The 16413-nt window shown below is 38.8% G+C and overlaps 1 protein-coding gene across 14 annotated transcripts in view; it reads left to right on the top strand.

The window, feature by feature from the left end:
- The window catches only part of LOC115570877 (RNA binding protein fox-1 homolog 3-like), a 1044539-nt gene that overhangs the window by 880879 nt on the left and 147247 nt on the right, over positions 1-16413 (top strand). Inside the window, exon 1 of one of the 14 annotated variants that reach the window (XM_030399666.1) lies at positions 5904-6075. The exons of the other annotated variants lie outside the window; for them this stretch is intronic. The gene's annotated coding sequence lies outside the window, so the exon portion shown is untranslated. Of the gene's footprint in view, positions 1-5903; positions 6076-16413 lie in introns of those variants that run through there. 14 annotated transcript variants of the gene reach the window in all.

Below are 16413 nucleotides of genomic sequence, written 5' to 3'. Positions count from 1 at the left end.
TGTCACAAAAAACATTCATAAAGTTTGTTTCAAATCTGAATTTGTGACCAAATCAGCTGGGTCAAAAATATACATACAGTAATTCTAATATTTGGTTAAATGTTTAACTTGTGGTGCTTTTGATAGCCACTACAAGCTTCCGGCTGACTTTTTAACCACTCCTCTTGACAGAATCGGTGAAATTCAACTAAATGTGTTAGCTTCCTGGAATAGACTTGTTTCTTCAGAACATATTGCTGCTCATTGTGGCCAAACAATTACATTTTTGTTTCTAATGGGTGTTTCAAACAAGCCCCATTAAAATGGGCTCAGAAAAATCACTCGGAAAAAGTTAAGAGGCCATGCTACGAAGCAAATTTGATTCACACAACTTTCTATAAGCACTGGGATCATTCAATCTACTGTGTGTATGTAAACTCCTAAAGCATGTAGCACTGGTACAACAGAATCCAAGTGGGTCTAACCAATTGTAATGATCTTTTATTTTGATATAAAGAAATCAAGTTGCTCTTGTGTTACGTATAAATGGGGGTTGGTTATGCTGCGCACATAAATGATGGAGACTTACTCTGACGTAATACTCACCATTATTTGTAAAAAGTTGTCATTTAAAGGGGTATTTTATCTATGTCCATTGATTATTTGTGTCAGCATTTTAGCAGGGGAACAAATGCTTGAGATATTTCAGCCAGTTTTGGGTCTTTCACTTTTTTTGATGTGACACATTGTAAAAAGAACTTTGTTTCTTGCACACATGGTTCTTGTTTGGTTAGGGAGTTATCTCTCACTCTCTTATGCCTGCCTTTTAATGAAATTCAGCTTAATCCAACCTATCCCATTCATTCAATGTCTTCAGTAAAGAAAGAGATCAAATTTAGCTACTAATAAATTGATGAAGTCCCAGATTCCTATGTTGAAGTTTAACTGAAATCTTTGCATTTGCATTCCCAACCCCTTACTCACTGTTAGCCTTGCCATCACAATTGATCAGCACACCCAGCAGCACCCCATGGGGCATGCTCATTGATCAAGCACATGGATTGGTGGAAACCACAGGGTTGGAACACTGATGCAGACCGGTGCATCCAATCTTTGAGGTCCCATTGTGGAAAAAAAATAAATGTATTCCCTTATTCCATTCAGCTGCAAAGGACCTGGCCTCTTGTTAGCTGGCAAGGTACCACTTTGATGTAATTGTTTTCAGAAGCTGGTAAGGTCTATTTGGGTATTGACACAGTGTGGTTCCTGTAATTCCATTGTCATCACTCAATCAGTCCCTGGTGGTCGAGAAAAATCTCAGTTCTATTGTTGAAGTACTCATGATTGTCAACACACTCAACAACACCAATAAGCTTCACTATTTTGCTTATCTAAACATAAAGCTTCCACACACACATCAACCCATGGTCTTACCTGCAGAGATTGTTTCACTTATCTACCCTGTAGCAGAAGAGAAAGCTGTTAGCACAATGTGTGCACATTATCAGCTTGAAATAGTGAGCATATTCGGAAACACTTGCATGTTTATACATCCAATAGACACAGAGCCTTGTTGGCAATCAATTCATTTGATATGGAGGCCACCTGATGAAAAGTCCAATACTAGCTATGGATAAATATCCTCAAACTCAAAAATAACGGTCTCTTTGGCTGCTAAATGCTCGATTTACCCACCTTCTAATGGCCAACTTTGTGTGTCTGTGGATTTATTGGAGCTTTTTCACTGAAAAAAGTTTTGGACCATAAAACCAAAACATTGAGCTGAAAGATTCTGAAACATTATAAGGCTGTGGAGATCTGTAGAGGTGAACATAATTATCGGTGGGTTTGTTCTTCTAGTGACATCTTCCACTTCATACAAAATAATTTTCACTTAAAAATCAGCTTTAAGTTTGGTGATCCAATTTTATTCAGCTTTACTCCACCTAGTCTCATATTAAGAAAGAAAAATGGAATCACCTGGAAATGTGTCTTTAACCTTGAACACACACATGTGTACTACTTCCATTTACGAAGACGAAGATAATTAACTGAATGAATGTCTGGGCCTCAATTTACTTCTTGATGTCATTTGGGGTCACAAATATTTGGATATTATCTAGTTTACTTTTGTCATAAGTAATTTTTGCCTAAGCTTTTTTTGGCTTAGTGTCTGTGATATTGATACTTTTTGATTTGTACATGAATTGCTCATTTGTAAGTCGAAGTGGAATGTTGTCAGTCTCCCTGCCCTCCCAAAGCTCTTTCTTTGCCGGTCTCTCCTGTCTCTTCAGCCTCAGTCAGTCTTCTGCCCATATCTCTCTCATGTCTCTTTCTGTGTTTTGCTCTCTCCCTCTGTCTCAAAAAGAAAGAGTGCAGTGCGCCTATGAATCATGCAGTGTTCTTATCACTCTGATCTGAATTCTTTTACAATGAAAAACTCTTAAATCATCAAAAATATATCATGATTCTCTCTAAATTAAAGGAAAGTGCAACTGAAGAGGCCTATGAGTTGACAGCTTCAACAACTGTACAGCTAGAATATTGTCTAGAACCAGCAGCACATATGGGGATGAAACACAATTTTCTATTCAATTCAAGTGGCTATACATTCTAGTAAGTAATATCTCAGTTACAAAATATATGAAGTAATTATCACCCCTATTAAGGCTGCATTTTGTATATTCTGTACAAAATTTGAGTTTAACACATTAAAATGTTTTTTTAACCCTATCAACAGAAAAGAAACAGTTCTGGCCCTATGTCCAAGATGCTTATGTATTGCAATGCAGACCAACGCTAAGCAGCCAAGACGGGCCTTTCCTTCTTGTAATACCACCGCCTGGCCTGAGAGGCAATAGTGAGTCACTGTAGCCTATAGCTGTATAGAAGTTTACATCCTCAGTTACTTATTTTGTTATTTTTTTAACACAAAGAAGAAGAAGCTCCCGAAAAAAAAAAAAAAAAACACTTTTATCATCATCTCAAAAAACAGCTCCTGCCAAGAAACCACATCCACTGCAGAGAAGAGAAGCAAAATAGGAGCAGATATTGCCAGGTCTCTCCAATGCTGGAGACAGCTGTGGGCGAGTAAAAAAATGAACTCACAACATTTTTTTAGAGCGGTAAGTCACATCTAACATTGGCTGTTTACTAAAACATATATTTCTTTTTTTAAGTATTTGTTTTTTTTTTTTTGGCCTTTTTTTATGGCCTTTATTGATAGTACAGCTGAAGATATGACAGGAAACAGGGGGAGAGAGAGGGGGAGTGACACACAGCAAAGGGACCCAGTCCAGGAGTCAAACCCGGGTCCGCGTGCTCTAACAACTGAGCTAAACGGCGCCCCACTGAAACATATCTTTAGTGTAACTAATGACAACACAAACTGTGACAGTTAGAGTGATGTGACTGTTTTTCTTGTTACTGTGAGTTGGTAAAACTAAGCTAAGTAAGGTATTATGTAAATGTATACACAAGGTGATACACAGACTGTCTTTAACAGAGGAGGTGGCATACAACACTTGTCACCCACCTACAATGCAGTACTGAGTTCCCTTCCCCAGACAGCTTAACAACCATTCACACCTGTGCTCACAGATCACACATCTCTACAGTAAGGTTAGATTCATTTTGCCTGATGTTTTCTTTTTTGTGGCCATGGCTGATGTTCCACATAGAGTGTTTCCCAGAAGGAAGGTGTAAATTGCTAATAGTTATCCAGTACCTGTTTTCTCTGATCATGATACTCTTAGAGCCCTGCTGATTCTCACTACCTCCACATCATGAGATCAGAGACATAGTGTGTGTGTGCGCGCGCGTGCACGCACAATTTGTGTTGTTAGCTCAATACTTCCTTCAGCATAACATTCTTTCAATTTTGGACAAGACATATGTGATCATGAAATCATACCCAAATCAGCAAAAAAATGTATCATTCTCATTTGCATTGGACATCTAATTCCCTCAAACATGGGTAAACCTGCTAAAATACCACATTTTCATATTGCCAGCAGATGCCAGAAAGATAAAAGGATGGAAAGGAAATAGACAACAGCAGCTCATAAACCTCAGCAGAATGAATCCAGAAAACATTCAACTTGTTTAAGAAAGTCTTAGTCATAACATCCTGAATTTGACACAATTTTTCTGGAGCTGAGGACTGAAGTAGTGAAGGAGTGAGATATCTTGCTTCTTTTTCATCTCTGTTGAGAGTTGTGCATGTGCAGTACTGATCAGGCAGCTGACAAGACTCAGGAAGCCACTGGGAATTTAAAGGTTAAACCTTTTTAAGGATCTTTAACTTCAATGTCTTTCAAACTCATTGCAGACTGAGCAGTGTTCTGGCTCTGTTTGACAGGATGGATGAAAAATATTAACATGCCAGCGGCCTTAACTTCAACATATATTATAGCATTTTAAAAAAAGAAAATACATAAAAAAATAAACTATATATTTGTGATTGGGGTGACCAGTGCACTGTTAGTTTGGGTCTTTTATCAGGACTTGTAGACAACAGGAAAAGTACAGACCAAGACCAGCCTCATTTTAATTTCTTTAAATTTTAAACAGTTGTGGAAAAACATGCAGTTTCTATGTCTGGCCCAAACACTGGGTCTAGGTGTAGGTGTTTTTGCAGGATTCTTAGTACCTGGCTCCAATACACACACGCAGTGCACATACTGGTTTTATTCACAACTTTGACAGGGTCCTATTGTGTTCAGTATTTGTTGCCTGATCAGCTGAGTCAGTACCTCAATTTGTGAAAGTGTTATAAAACACACCTATCCAGACAGGCATTTGAATGATGTCTATTCAAGGGTTTTAATGTTGCTCTTTTATACTTATTTTACTCTCTGTCTTTTCTATCTTTTTGTCTATTGCACTTGAAATCCTTGACTTCATTGCAGTTTATTTAGTTTTATTTCCCTTTGCACCTGTATTGGATTTTGTATAGCACCCATTTAATAGAATTTCATTTTGTTTTATTTCTCTATGATTTGCTAGCTTTGGCATTTTAGATTTTGAATGCATTTTTCTAAAACATGCAAAATCACTTGCACAATAGCTTATATTATAGTGTGAAAGACTTTTCTCTCTCTCAGCTGTCCAGTAGTTTAGCATGTCTGTGCTGTCTGTGCCAGCAACCAGCCATGCAATATGTAATAATAAGAATGGATCCACAGATATCTTACTTGGCATCAGAGTTTTTATATATGTGGAAAAATATGTATACTGCAAATTCCTTTTAAAATGATTTTAGTTTTATTTATATCATGAATTAAACTACTAAATCCTATTACTTGAATTTTTAAGTACCTGGATATTGCAAAATCTGCTAGTAGAGAGTTATAAGGCTTTTATAGAGTGTGGGCCACACTCACACACACACGCGCGCACACACACACACACACACACACACACACACACACACACACACACACACACACACACCTTTTTGAGTGTGCATGCCTTGAGCATGTCCTCCTCCACCGGGTATGCCAGCAATGTCGGTGCTTGTGTCAGGTTCTGATTGAGTTGGGCACGCAGGCAGATTTACATATGTTTGCCATTGTTATGGGGGTTAGTGAATATCGTGTAGCAGGCCTAGAGGGAGCTGGCAGCCAGCGAACCTCTGACTCACTCTGAATCTTAAACAGTCCCTCCTCTCAACAAGCCTTACCACTCTACTCCTTCATGAACATGATTTCTCTCTCGTTCACTCTTTGCTTTCTGGCTTTCTAGTTTTAAAGCTGTCATCGCACACACACACACACATACACAGACCACACACACACACACACACAGGGGCTGGGTCGTGGAGTGTCCCTGCTTGGCCGCTGAGGGACTGGGAGTGTTGGCCAATCTCTGCTCAGCCAAGTGTTAAATTAGATTCCTTTGCCTCTGTGTCAGCGTTGGGTGTGTATGTTTTTTGTGTGTGAGCATGTCTCACAGACTTGAGGATAACTCTCTCACAGGGACTGGGTCACTGTGACACACACTGATATTCATAGCAGGAGACTGTGCCCAAGGGAAGTCAGTGAGTTTGCGGAGTAGCAGCCACCGTCATGATAATGATGATGCAGAATTAAGGCAGTGAGTGTTGGCAAACATTAATTTGTCAGACTGGAAATATATATTGTGTTTGCTTCCTCCTTTGAAATGTAGTTTCTCTCTTATAGTCCATTCTTCTTCTGCTTTTCTTCTCTTTCTCTGTGTAAATGGCTTGCTCATTTCTCAGTATTTAAAGCAAAGAGAATATGCATGTTTTTAACAGGGGAGAGTTTATTTTCATGACTGTATTATGATGCAAATATGTGGAGGCCACTGCAAGCTGAATACTATATTGCTACACTATATTTCTGTATGTGTATTATTATTATTATTAGGGCTGTTTAAAAGTGTTTACAATTATCTAATTAATTACAAGCGTTTTGATTCATTAATCAGATACGAATATTTGCCGTAAGCATTTAAAAATATTCAATTTCAAATACATACATTTTTCTAAATGAGTGAATCAATGAATACATGTTAAGAATGACATTCTAAACTTTAAAAGGAGGAGATATCTCTAGCTTGAAGTACTTGAATGATACAAAATCCCTTGCGAAAATGAAACTGTTGCTAAAACAGAATAGTCTACAGTAATGTCATCCACCAAGCTTGGCTTCTCTAGTCTTAAGAGTGGCGTGACTCCTTTAAGAACAGGGCAGTGAGTAGTGGGTAGTGAGTGAGTGGAGAGCGACAGTCGGTGGCTGAGCTCAGAGCAGACAGCTGTTAGCCACTGAAGCAGGAGGATCGTTTAACAGAGAGCTTGTCTCGTGGCAGTAAATGTACAGTACAAGTAATAGTTTACATCACACATCCCATTCTTTGTTTGAGAAAGAATGTTAACTGTTAGACAGGAAGAAGCACCACCTGGAGTGGGACTTCTCCATTCAGTTCAGCTTAGCAGCGTTTAGTCATCTGCCTCCATCATGTTTACAAAGCTGCTGTGGAACATGAAAGGAACGTGTTCTGATGGAGGTCAAGGTGAAGGTGTGTCATAGAACTCGATTAATCTGTGGTATTTTGGAATGTATGTAATGTATTAGTTGAAACCAGAGCATTATTATCAAAGCCCTATTTCTTCTTCTTCTTATCATTATTATTATTATTATTATTATTATTATTATTATTATAAGACCAGTGGGCTGTGTGTGTGTGTGTGTGTGTGTGTGTGTGTGTGTGTGTGTGTGTGTGTGTGCGCATGTGTGTGTGTGTGTCACTGTCACAGCAAGAGTATGAATGAGACAAATAAGTTGTGAAGCAGCACAGGTGAAGGTCTACACAAAAGTTGCTCATTTATCAATACAGCTGTTTTTGTGTTCTTGTTGTTAAAAAGGAACATTTTTCTCAAGAACTGTCTAAAAGATTCAATTTTTTTTCAACATAATAAAGGCTCATACAGCATTTTGATCTGCAAAAACCTATGAACAGATAAAGCTTCAGCAGCAGGAAGAACTAAGAACATGTAGGGGCATTAGATAGATAGCTAGATAGATAGCTAGATAGATAGCTAGCTAGATAGATAGATAGATAGATAGATAACTTTATTAAACCCCGAGGGGAAATTAGGTCATCATAGCAGTACAAGTACAATAAAAAAACAACAGAATATTTACCTCAATATTTACCTTAATATTTGTATTTTATTTCATAACTACTTAAGCATTTAATTGGATATAGTAAATGCTTAAGTAGTTATGAAATAAAATACAAATATTGAGGTAAATTAAATTAAATGTTAAGGTAAGTGGAACATAAGGTGCAAGAGAAAAAGGTGCAGGTTTATGTATAAAACACAACAGTTATGTGTGTGTTTTGTGTTTTGTTATGTGAGCATTGTAAAGTCTGATGGCACCAGATAGGAATGATTTCCTGTGCCTTTCCTTAAGGCAGCAGGGTTGAATGAATCTTAAACCTGGGTTTGCTCAAGAATATTGACATGACACATGAAGATGGATTTTATGAGTTGATGAGGGTTAAAACATACTACTGGTATGCTGCACCTAGATATTGCTGTCCTCCATTAGAAGGTGAAGGTGACTGACTACAATGAAGAAATGACTGTGCACAGCCTTTCAATACCACTGTCCAAGACTTCCTCTTTTACCAGAACATATACAATGAACATGTTTAATGGTATCTGAAATAAAGAACAAGTAGCGATGAATATTTGTAATAAGAATAAAATATAACTGCAATTACAATACATAATCTTTATTAAGCAATAAGATTCTAGTCATTTCTCGTCAGCGTACTGTACAATTGTGAAGACTGTCTCGTTGGCTAGCTTATACTGCCCTTTTTGGCAATACACAACATAATCAAAGTGCAAATAGTGATATTTAACACAAAATAATATAATCATGTCTAAGTACTTAAGCAAGTAACAGGACCACATGGTCCTGACGTTGAGCGGGCCTTGTGCTGCCTTATGGCCTCCGGTGCTAGCATATAACATGGCTCACTGTTAGCCTTTTGTTTTAGATCCAACATCAATCCTTTGGAGATAACCATACATAGTAGGGGGGATTATATGGAAAAACGTTATGCAGTGTATAGAAGCGTGAAATTTGGTATAGAAGTCCCTTGGAAGTACAGGAAGTAAGTTTTTGAAAAAATTCAAAATGGCTGCCCATGTAATTGGCAGCTGATTCAAAAATCACCAAAACAACCTCATAAAAACATGAAATTTGGTATATAGTCTTTGAGTGACCCTCAACTATCATGGAAAACGAATCCCAAAAATTCAAATTCTAATTTTTAACCCACCAAAACAACCTCATAAAAGCATGAAATGTGGTATATATACTCTTTGGGTGACCCTAAGGCACCCTGGAAAATGAGTCCCAAAAATTGCACACAGGAAATGAGCTTTTGAAGAAATAAAAAATGGCCACCCACAGCACTGGCAGCTGTTTGAAAGCACAGCAAAAACACCTTAAAAAGGAGAGGAATACAAAATGGCCAACTATGTATCATTTGTTACAAAGAAGACACCATGCACCTCAAGCAGATCATATCGAACCATTAAAAAAAGCCTATCCAGTACAGCTATTCACATCCTCCAGTACAATGGCACAGTGCTGTGCAAGGCAACCCTGCATTCTTGCATCGGCACTTTCGAGAGCAGATAGGCTCAGTTTTGCAGCTGCATTTAAGAAGTTCTATACATACTTTGGCTGCCAAGTGTCCAAAAGTGTCCATAAAGGCGTCCAGGAATCATCTATTTTGGCCCATCCACTATTTGCTGGGGAATGCACCAACTGAATAGTCTGCAGACATTTGGCCCAAATGCTGGCTTGGTACACTGCTTGGTTAGAATGCTGTAGCAGTGCAGCCTGTGTGGGAGGGATATTTTCCATTGTGAAAACAAGTCCTTCCTGAGATCATTGACTTTTTTATGATCAGTTGTTTTATCGTCAAGGACACATGTATACCACTCAAGCACTGCAAACATTTTGATTCCTGGTTAAGCTGTTGAAAAGGACATGCAGTCATGGCATGTTTTACCTTAAAATTATTCAAATGAAGCCCATGCTGACTTTTTGCCTTTGGGAGCAACAATACCTTAACTTAGGCATCATCATTATTAGCATATCTTACTGAGTCTACATTTACTAACGCTAATGCTAATATTGGCATAAAATTATGTCAGTGAGTTGTGTCCCAATGTAAGGCGTTATCTCTGCTCACATAAACATTTTATCTATAAACTAGTCTCTCAAAGTTATAAATGAGTTCTTGTAAAAGTTTTTAAAACCATTTATGTTTGTATTTTAAAAATAATTTCCCACTCAGATGGGGATCCACTTGATGACTTCTCATTCTGACTGTTTTTTTTTTGTTTGTTTTTTTTTTACCATTTTTTTCTCTTTAAAGCTGTTTAAAAGCCATGTAACATTATTTCCATGGGATACATTGCACATATCATTTGATAGTGGTCTATATACATCACATGCAAAAAAGAAAATGGGAGAATAAAGCATAATTTCCGAGCCGAGTAATATTTTATTACTCTTCGGTCTTCGTTGGCGGCCATCCTGGATTTTCCCTTTAAAAATGACCTTAATGGATTGGAACATTTGGGCACCCCTTCTGAAATAATGAGATACACCCTAAAGAGTATCTATACCTATTTTGGTGCTTCTATCCACCACGTAACGATTCGGCCCTTTTCCGTTAATAATTCCCCCTACTAACAACTGTTTAACACCAGAAAAAATGCACACATACACATGTCCACAGAACAAATAACCATCCCAGTCCATAACATGGATCAACTGGAGCAATGCTATATGTGCAAACTATAAGCAACATGCAGTCCATTACTGCCACCATTAGGGGTGATGTGGAACAGTCCAAGTCCCCATCAAAGCAGGGGTTCTTTATACAAGTGCTCTAGTATAAAGAGCAGGAAAGTTGCAAGTCAGTTGGGGGGGTTGGGTGGTCATTCACAGGGCTTTCCCTCGGTAGGACAGGTGACCAACAGTCAAGAGTGATTTGTTTTTAATTTACGCAATTTTAGTAAGGGAACATAACACAACTTATGTCACTTACATGAGGTGAGTGACATCACCTCCACAACTTGTTTTATGTGACTAAATATTGGTATTTTAATGTTTATTTCCTAACCCTAACAAGTAGTTTTTGTGCATAAACTCTAATGCTCTTATTAAACGGTGACTGTTTCATAACATTAACAGTACAAAAGTCATACTTTTTACTATGTTAATTGTTCGTCAGCAAGCTTTATTCTAAAGTCTGACTTGACAAATATTACATATTTTTGCTAACTTAACCATGGCGCCCTTCATATGCAAAAGTGACTCAGGTCTCAGTATGACAACTTGGCACATTTCATTCAGTGATCTAGATCATGGGATGTGGTTTAAAAGCGCACAAGATTCCATACATCCAGTCAGAGTGTGGGTTTATGTGGATAGATAATCATTTGCATAGTCTTAACTACACACCTCCAGATGTCGTCTGCCTGGTCAGATCAGATTCTGATTGTAATCTGTTGTGTGTGTATTAGAATCTGCATTCAGATAGGATAAGAAAAGTGGGAACTGTGGTGACATTTATATAGAGTTTTGCCACGTGATACAAAAGCTGCTTAGATGTTGCAAGAGGACTTTGCCGATGCACAATTTAGGGTAGAGCAAGTTTGAAGGGACTGTGCTGATGCCCATGATGACAACTGATCATGAAGCAGAGCGAGTGCAGTGATCCTCTCTCCTCCTCCAGGAGTTTGCACACTCAGAGATGAGCCCCTTGGCCTCTTGCTTGAAATCAGACCACTTTTCTGTCACTCCTCCAAAGTCTGTGGCTCTGAACTCCCAGCTTTCACTACTTGGTTCACTTTCTGCTGTTACACTTGCTTCAACTTATTGCTAAAGCCAGAACCTAAGCCTCCAAATAATACTCTTTTTTGTCCGACAGTTTGATTAATCATTACTTCAAGTTCACAGTCCGTGAAATTACGCTTCCTGTTCTTCAACTGCTTTATGGATTCTGACATTTCTGTTCAACACTAAAAAAAATGCATTTATTCAATACAAACCAGGTAATTAGGGGCATGTTTAGAGCTAAATATAGTCAACTGTTGGGCTGGTCAGATTGCTCATGCACGCGAGTGGGGGTTTCTACATGTGAATATTTACAGAGTTGTACAAATTAGGCCCTTGGTTTTGTCGAGATAGATAGGTAGATAGACTGATAGATGGTAGGATGGACGGACAGACAGACAGACAGACGGAGCTACACCTATATGTTCTGCGTATGTCTAAGGGAAAATGGGAAAGGGGTGACAATGTTTCTGGCCAGACGAGAACTTGAGTAATGGTTAATAGGAGTGGAGAGCAGCCCCAGGCTACTTTGAAAAATACCTGTAGAGAAGCAAATCGATATTAGACACACTTATTGTGCAAGAATGTTGTGTATGGATGTGTGTGTGTGTTTGGGGGAGTGGGGGAGCATGACTATAGCTACTTTCAGGGACACATATCAGATTCGAGCCCAGTGCAATTACAGACAAAAGGCACGTCCCTTCTGGAAATCCCTATTAGGCTTCCCCATGTGCAACCTCTGATGCATCATGATAAGATGCATGTGTGTGTGTGTCTGTGTGTGTGTGTGTGTCAGTGAGAGAGAGGGAATCCATCAAACAACAGGCATGGTGCTCCACTGAACCAAAGGGAAATAAACTCAATGAGGGAAAGACGAAGTATAGAGAAAGAGAGAGACGCATGGATGATGCAGAGAGATGTAGGGAAGGATGGAGGGATGGATAGTATGATTTAGCTGATAGGAGAAATCATTTACCAGCGCAATTTGTCGACAAGGATCTGGGGATGTCTCAGTGTGTCAGCGCCTCAGTCACAATGATGGATGATGGAAGTTCACTGACTCTAATGCTCTCTCTCACCTACCTCTGGCCCTCTCTTTCTCCCTCAACCTCAATTCCTGCTCAATCTTTTTGCCTTAAACCCCGGCAGAGCAAAATCATCTTAAGCTCAGCATGTAAGCATGGCTGTCTGTGTGTGCCTGTGCACACATACAGGGAGATGTATCATACATCAAATCATGATTTTGGCATATTAAAAATAAACTTCCAGATAAAACACTTTATTTAGTTCTCACTTCATATGCCCTGCTGCTAGTATTTAACTTGACTGTCTTTTTTGATGGCTCGCAGGTGGTTACTCTATGTGCTTGTCTCCAGTGAGTGTTTTGACCGTGTGGGGCCATATATCAGCTCAGGTCTCTATCAATGATGTGAGGCGGGGAATCAATAAAGATGCTTGTATCAGTGAACCAAGACTGGCCCCTGGCCACAGCTCATTCCATTTACATGTTTCCTGAGATACAAACATGTGCTATGTTGTTTCTGTGATACAGAAAGATGCTATTTTGTTTTGTTTTTTTTTGGTATGAGACCCTGTGTGGTTCTTTGCTCTCCTTTAAAAGGATACAGCTCCCCCTATTGGATTATATCTGTTGTGCAGTTTTTTAAAATTAGCACACCTATATAGATTTACTGGGATTTTGCCAGAACACACACTGAAGAAATGTGTCTTGCCCGAAACGTCCGTGTGGCAATCATAAACAGTTTGATGGGAGTGCTGTCCTTTATTTTTCTATTTCTTTCAATAATTGCCATGGTATCAAAAGATATCAGAACTGCTTGTTTTGAGCTGCCAGTGGGAACAATGAACTAAGATTTGGAGGATGAATTGAGGATTCTCACAGCCTGGGGACTGAAACTGCTCTGTAGTCTGGCGATATGGCAGGGGAAACCTCTGTATCTTTTGCCAGATGGCAGTAGGGTGAACAGACTGTGGCTGGGGTGGCTGTTAGTATTCTCTGGGCTCTGTGCAGACATGTCAGGCTCTTGATGGGTATCTCTGTTGCTCTGAGAGGCTCAAGTCAGCTGCTGTAGAGCCTTCCTGTCATGGCCAGCATATAAACCATGCCAGTTTGTGATGTTTTCACCAGAATTTGGCTCTGAAATTTTGCCCTCCTAAGTTACCTCAGGAAGACCGTACACCGTAATTTCCCAGCTTGGGATCAATAAAGTATATCTATCTATCTATCTATCTATCTATCTATCTATCTATCTGTCTATCTAAGAAGAACCTTTTCTTTGCTTTTTTAATGAGGATGGTGACATATGATTACCAAGATAGGTTCTTAGTGATGGTAATTCCAAGGAACCTAATTATGCTCACCTGCTCCACCTCAGCTCCACTGATGTAGGCAGGGGTGAGTGTATTTGCCTTCTTCTCTCTAAAATCAACAATCACCTCCTTGGTTTTGCTGACAATCAGCTCTGTGCACCAAGCAGAAAGTGCTTGCAAGCAAAAAAACATGGCTACCCCCTTTCCTATTGGTGAAAAAAGGCACCACATCAACCAATCCCAAAACCATATGGCAATGCACGGCATGCGTGTAGTGTAGTGTGTTTAGTGTGTAATGTAGTCATGTTTTTGTTTTGTGTGTCAAAACAATGAGGAGACTGCTGAATGTGGAGCAGGCAGTGCAGCTCCTCTGAGCTGGAAGGAGCTGAGGCATTGCCTGCATTTAAATTTAAGTAGTTATTGTATAATTTGGTACATTTCAAAAACAGTTGTACAACTTTAGCAAACAACAATTTATATTTGCGTTCCAAGTAATAGAAATGGTTTGTTAAAGATGTTTGTCGTTTTTTTGTGTGAATTTTGGTCCAATGTGTTAATACAATATGGAGAGACACCCGAAGAAAAATGTCTTATAGTGCAGGTAATTTAATGTTTTCCTTCTTAATGACATGTAATATTTCCAGTGCTGGAACACAGTACAGTAATGTATTTCTTTTAGTGGTAACAAGGAAAGGAAATATAATGCATTACTAGTAATATTTCAGTAATAAATTACTACAGTTAAGTCATGTAACATGTTACAATTCGCGTTACCAACCAAAGAACAGCATGTATTGTTGTTTCTTAAAAATCCATGAACACCGTGCATGACCATATTATGATCCGCTCTGTGTGTGTTTAATATAGCCACGCCTATAAGTTCTTTAAGTCTTTGAGTGACTGAAATGAGCCTTATTTCATAGGCCTAATGGTTAGGTCTAATCCTCAAAGCACTTTTTAATTTGCATTCTTGGATCACATATGCCCATGCATTCCTTCCACTGTGGACTAAAATAACAAGATGTAGATGAAGAAATTTCGGTCTTGTCATGCCATTATAGGCTACATTAGAGAAGGTATAGGTCTACTGTCTTTCATATAACTGAGCCTTCAATTAAACATTTTTTTAACCATCTAACAATTAATCACACTTTGACATTTCATCTGCCTGCTCATCCTTGTGTCCAAGGAAATGTGTTTACTTAGAAAGATCTAGGCTGTTTAATTGTTCTATAGAGGTTATTTGGGCATTTTGTTTAAAGTAACTAAACAATAGTGTAAGTAATACATTACTCTATGCAGACAGTAATATTGTTACATAATATGATACTTTAAATGAAGGTAACTTGTAATGTGTAATAAATTGCATTTTGAAAGTAACTTGCCCAAAACTGATTATTACACCCACCGGCAACTCATCTGATATTAATTAGAATGTTTATTTTTATGACCTGATATAACTATGATCTATGCATCACTTCTGAGGTAAAAGCAAATGTGTTTTGCCTGGTGGTCACTTTTAAAAAAAAATTCTAATCTGCGTCTGGTTTTACGGTTTATGCAAGTTAAGTTCCTATTCATTCTCTCAGTTTATTCACTCATTGGACGTATTTTTAAGATAAATGCCATCAGGAAAATTGAAATGATGTAACATCTCAAACATGACACTCAGGAATGATCAGCCCCATGGGACCTTGAAAAGAACAATGGGCCTCATTCACCAATATCTTCTTAAGAATTTTCTTAGATTCTTTCTTAAGTTGTTCTTAAGAGGTTCCTTAAAGGAGAACTTCGGTCGATTTAAACATGCAGCTTCATTGCTCAAGCAACCCTTGACTTGCCAGTACCGAAGACGCGAACAAATTTGGTCCAACCATTACAGAGCTCCGTGAACGGAGACTTAGCATTGAACGCTAACAGCATGGGGTCAGAACTTTGCATTGTGTTTTAAGCGTCTTAACATGCTCCACATCTCACACCAAAAGTTATGCAACATCAGCAGACACCTTAGCACACGGCACTGTAGCGTGTATGACTCAAAATGAATAAAAAAGTAGTTAAAACAGTGTGTTTGTGCAAGGAGCTACTTACCTGTTTGTTGACATCCGTGTCTTCCGGTAGCTAGACCAAACTAGTCGATCCGTCGAGCGTGCACTTACTCCCTCACTGGCGGAGACGGAAACGTAATCCAGCATTTTCGTGTTTCTTTTCATAATGTACATATCCATGTTACAGCCTGTCATGAGCCATGAGCCTTACAATAGCTTGTTAAGCCTGTTAAGTGCACACTCGATGGATATGCTAGTTTGGTCTAGCTATCGGAACACACGGATGTCAACAAACAGGTAAGTAGCTCCTTGCACAAACACACTGCTTTAACTACTTTTTTATTCATTTTGAGTCATACACGCTACAGTGCTGTGTTGTAAGGTGTCTGCTGATGTTGCATAACTTTTGGTGTGAGATGTGGAGCATGTTAAGACGCTTAAAACACAGTGTAAAGTTCTGACCCCATGCTGTTAGTGTTCAATGCTACATCTCCGTTCACGGAGCTCTGTAATGGTTGGACCAAATTTGTTCGCGTCTTCGGTACTGGCAAGTCAAGGGTAGCTTGAGCAATGAAGCTGCATGTTTAAATCGACCGAAGTTCTCCTTTAAGAAAACCCTTCGTCAGATTCGTCAACTCGTTCGTAAGCCTCAGAAT

This window comes from Sparus aurata, chromosome 20, assembly GCF_900880675.1.
Source record: "Sparus aurata chromosome 20, fSpaAur1.1, whole genome shotgun sequence".
Lineage (NCBI taxonomy): Eukaryota > Metazoa > Chordata > Actinopteri > Spariformes > Sparidae > Sparus > Sparus aurata.
The sequence above is the reverse complement of the archived record's forward strand: the minus strand, read 5'-3'. Positions and strand labels throughout refer to the sequence as shown.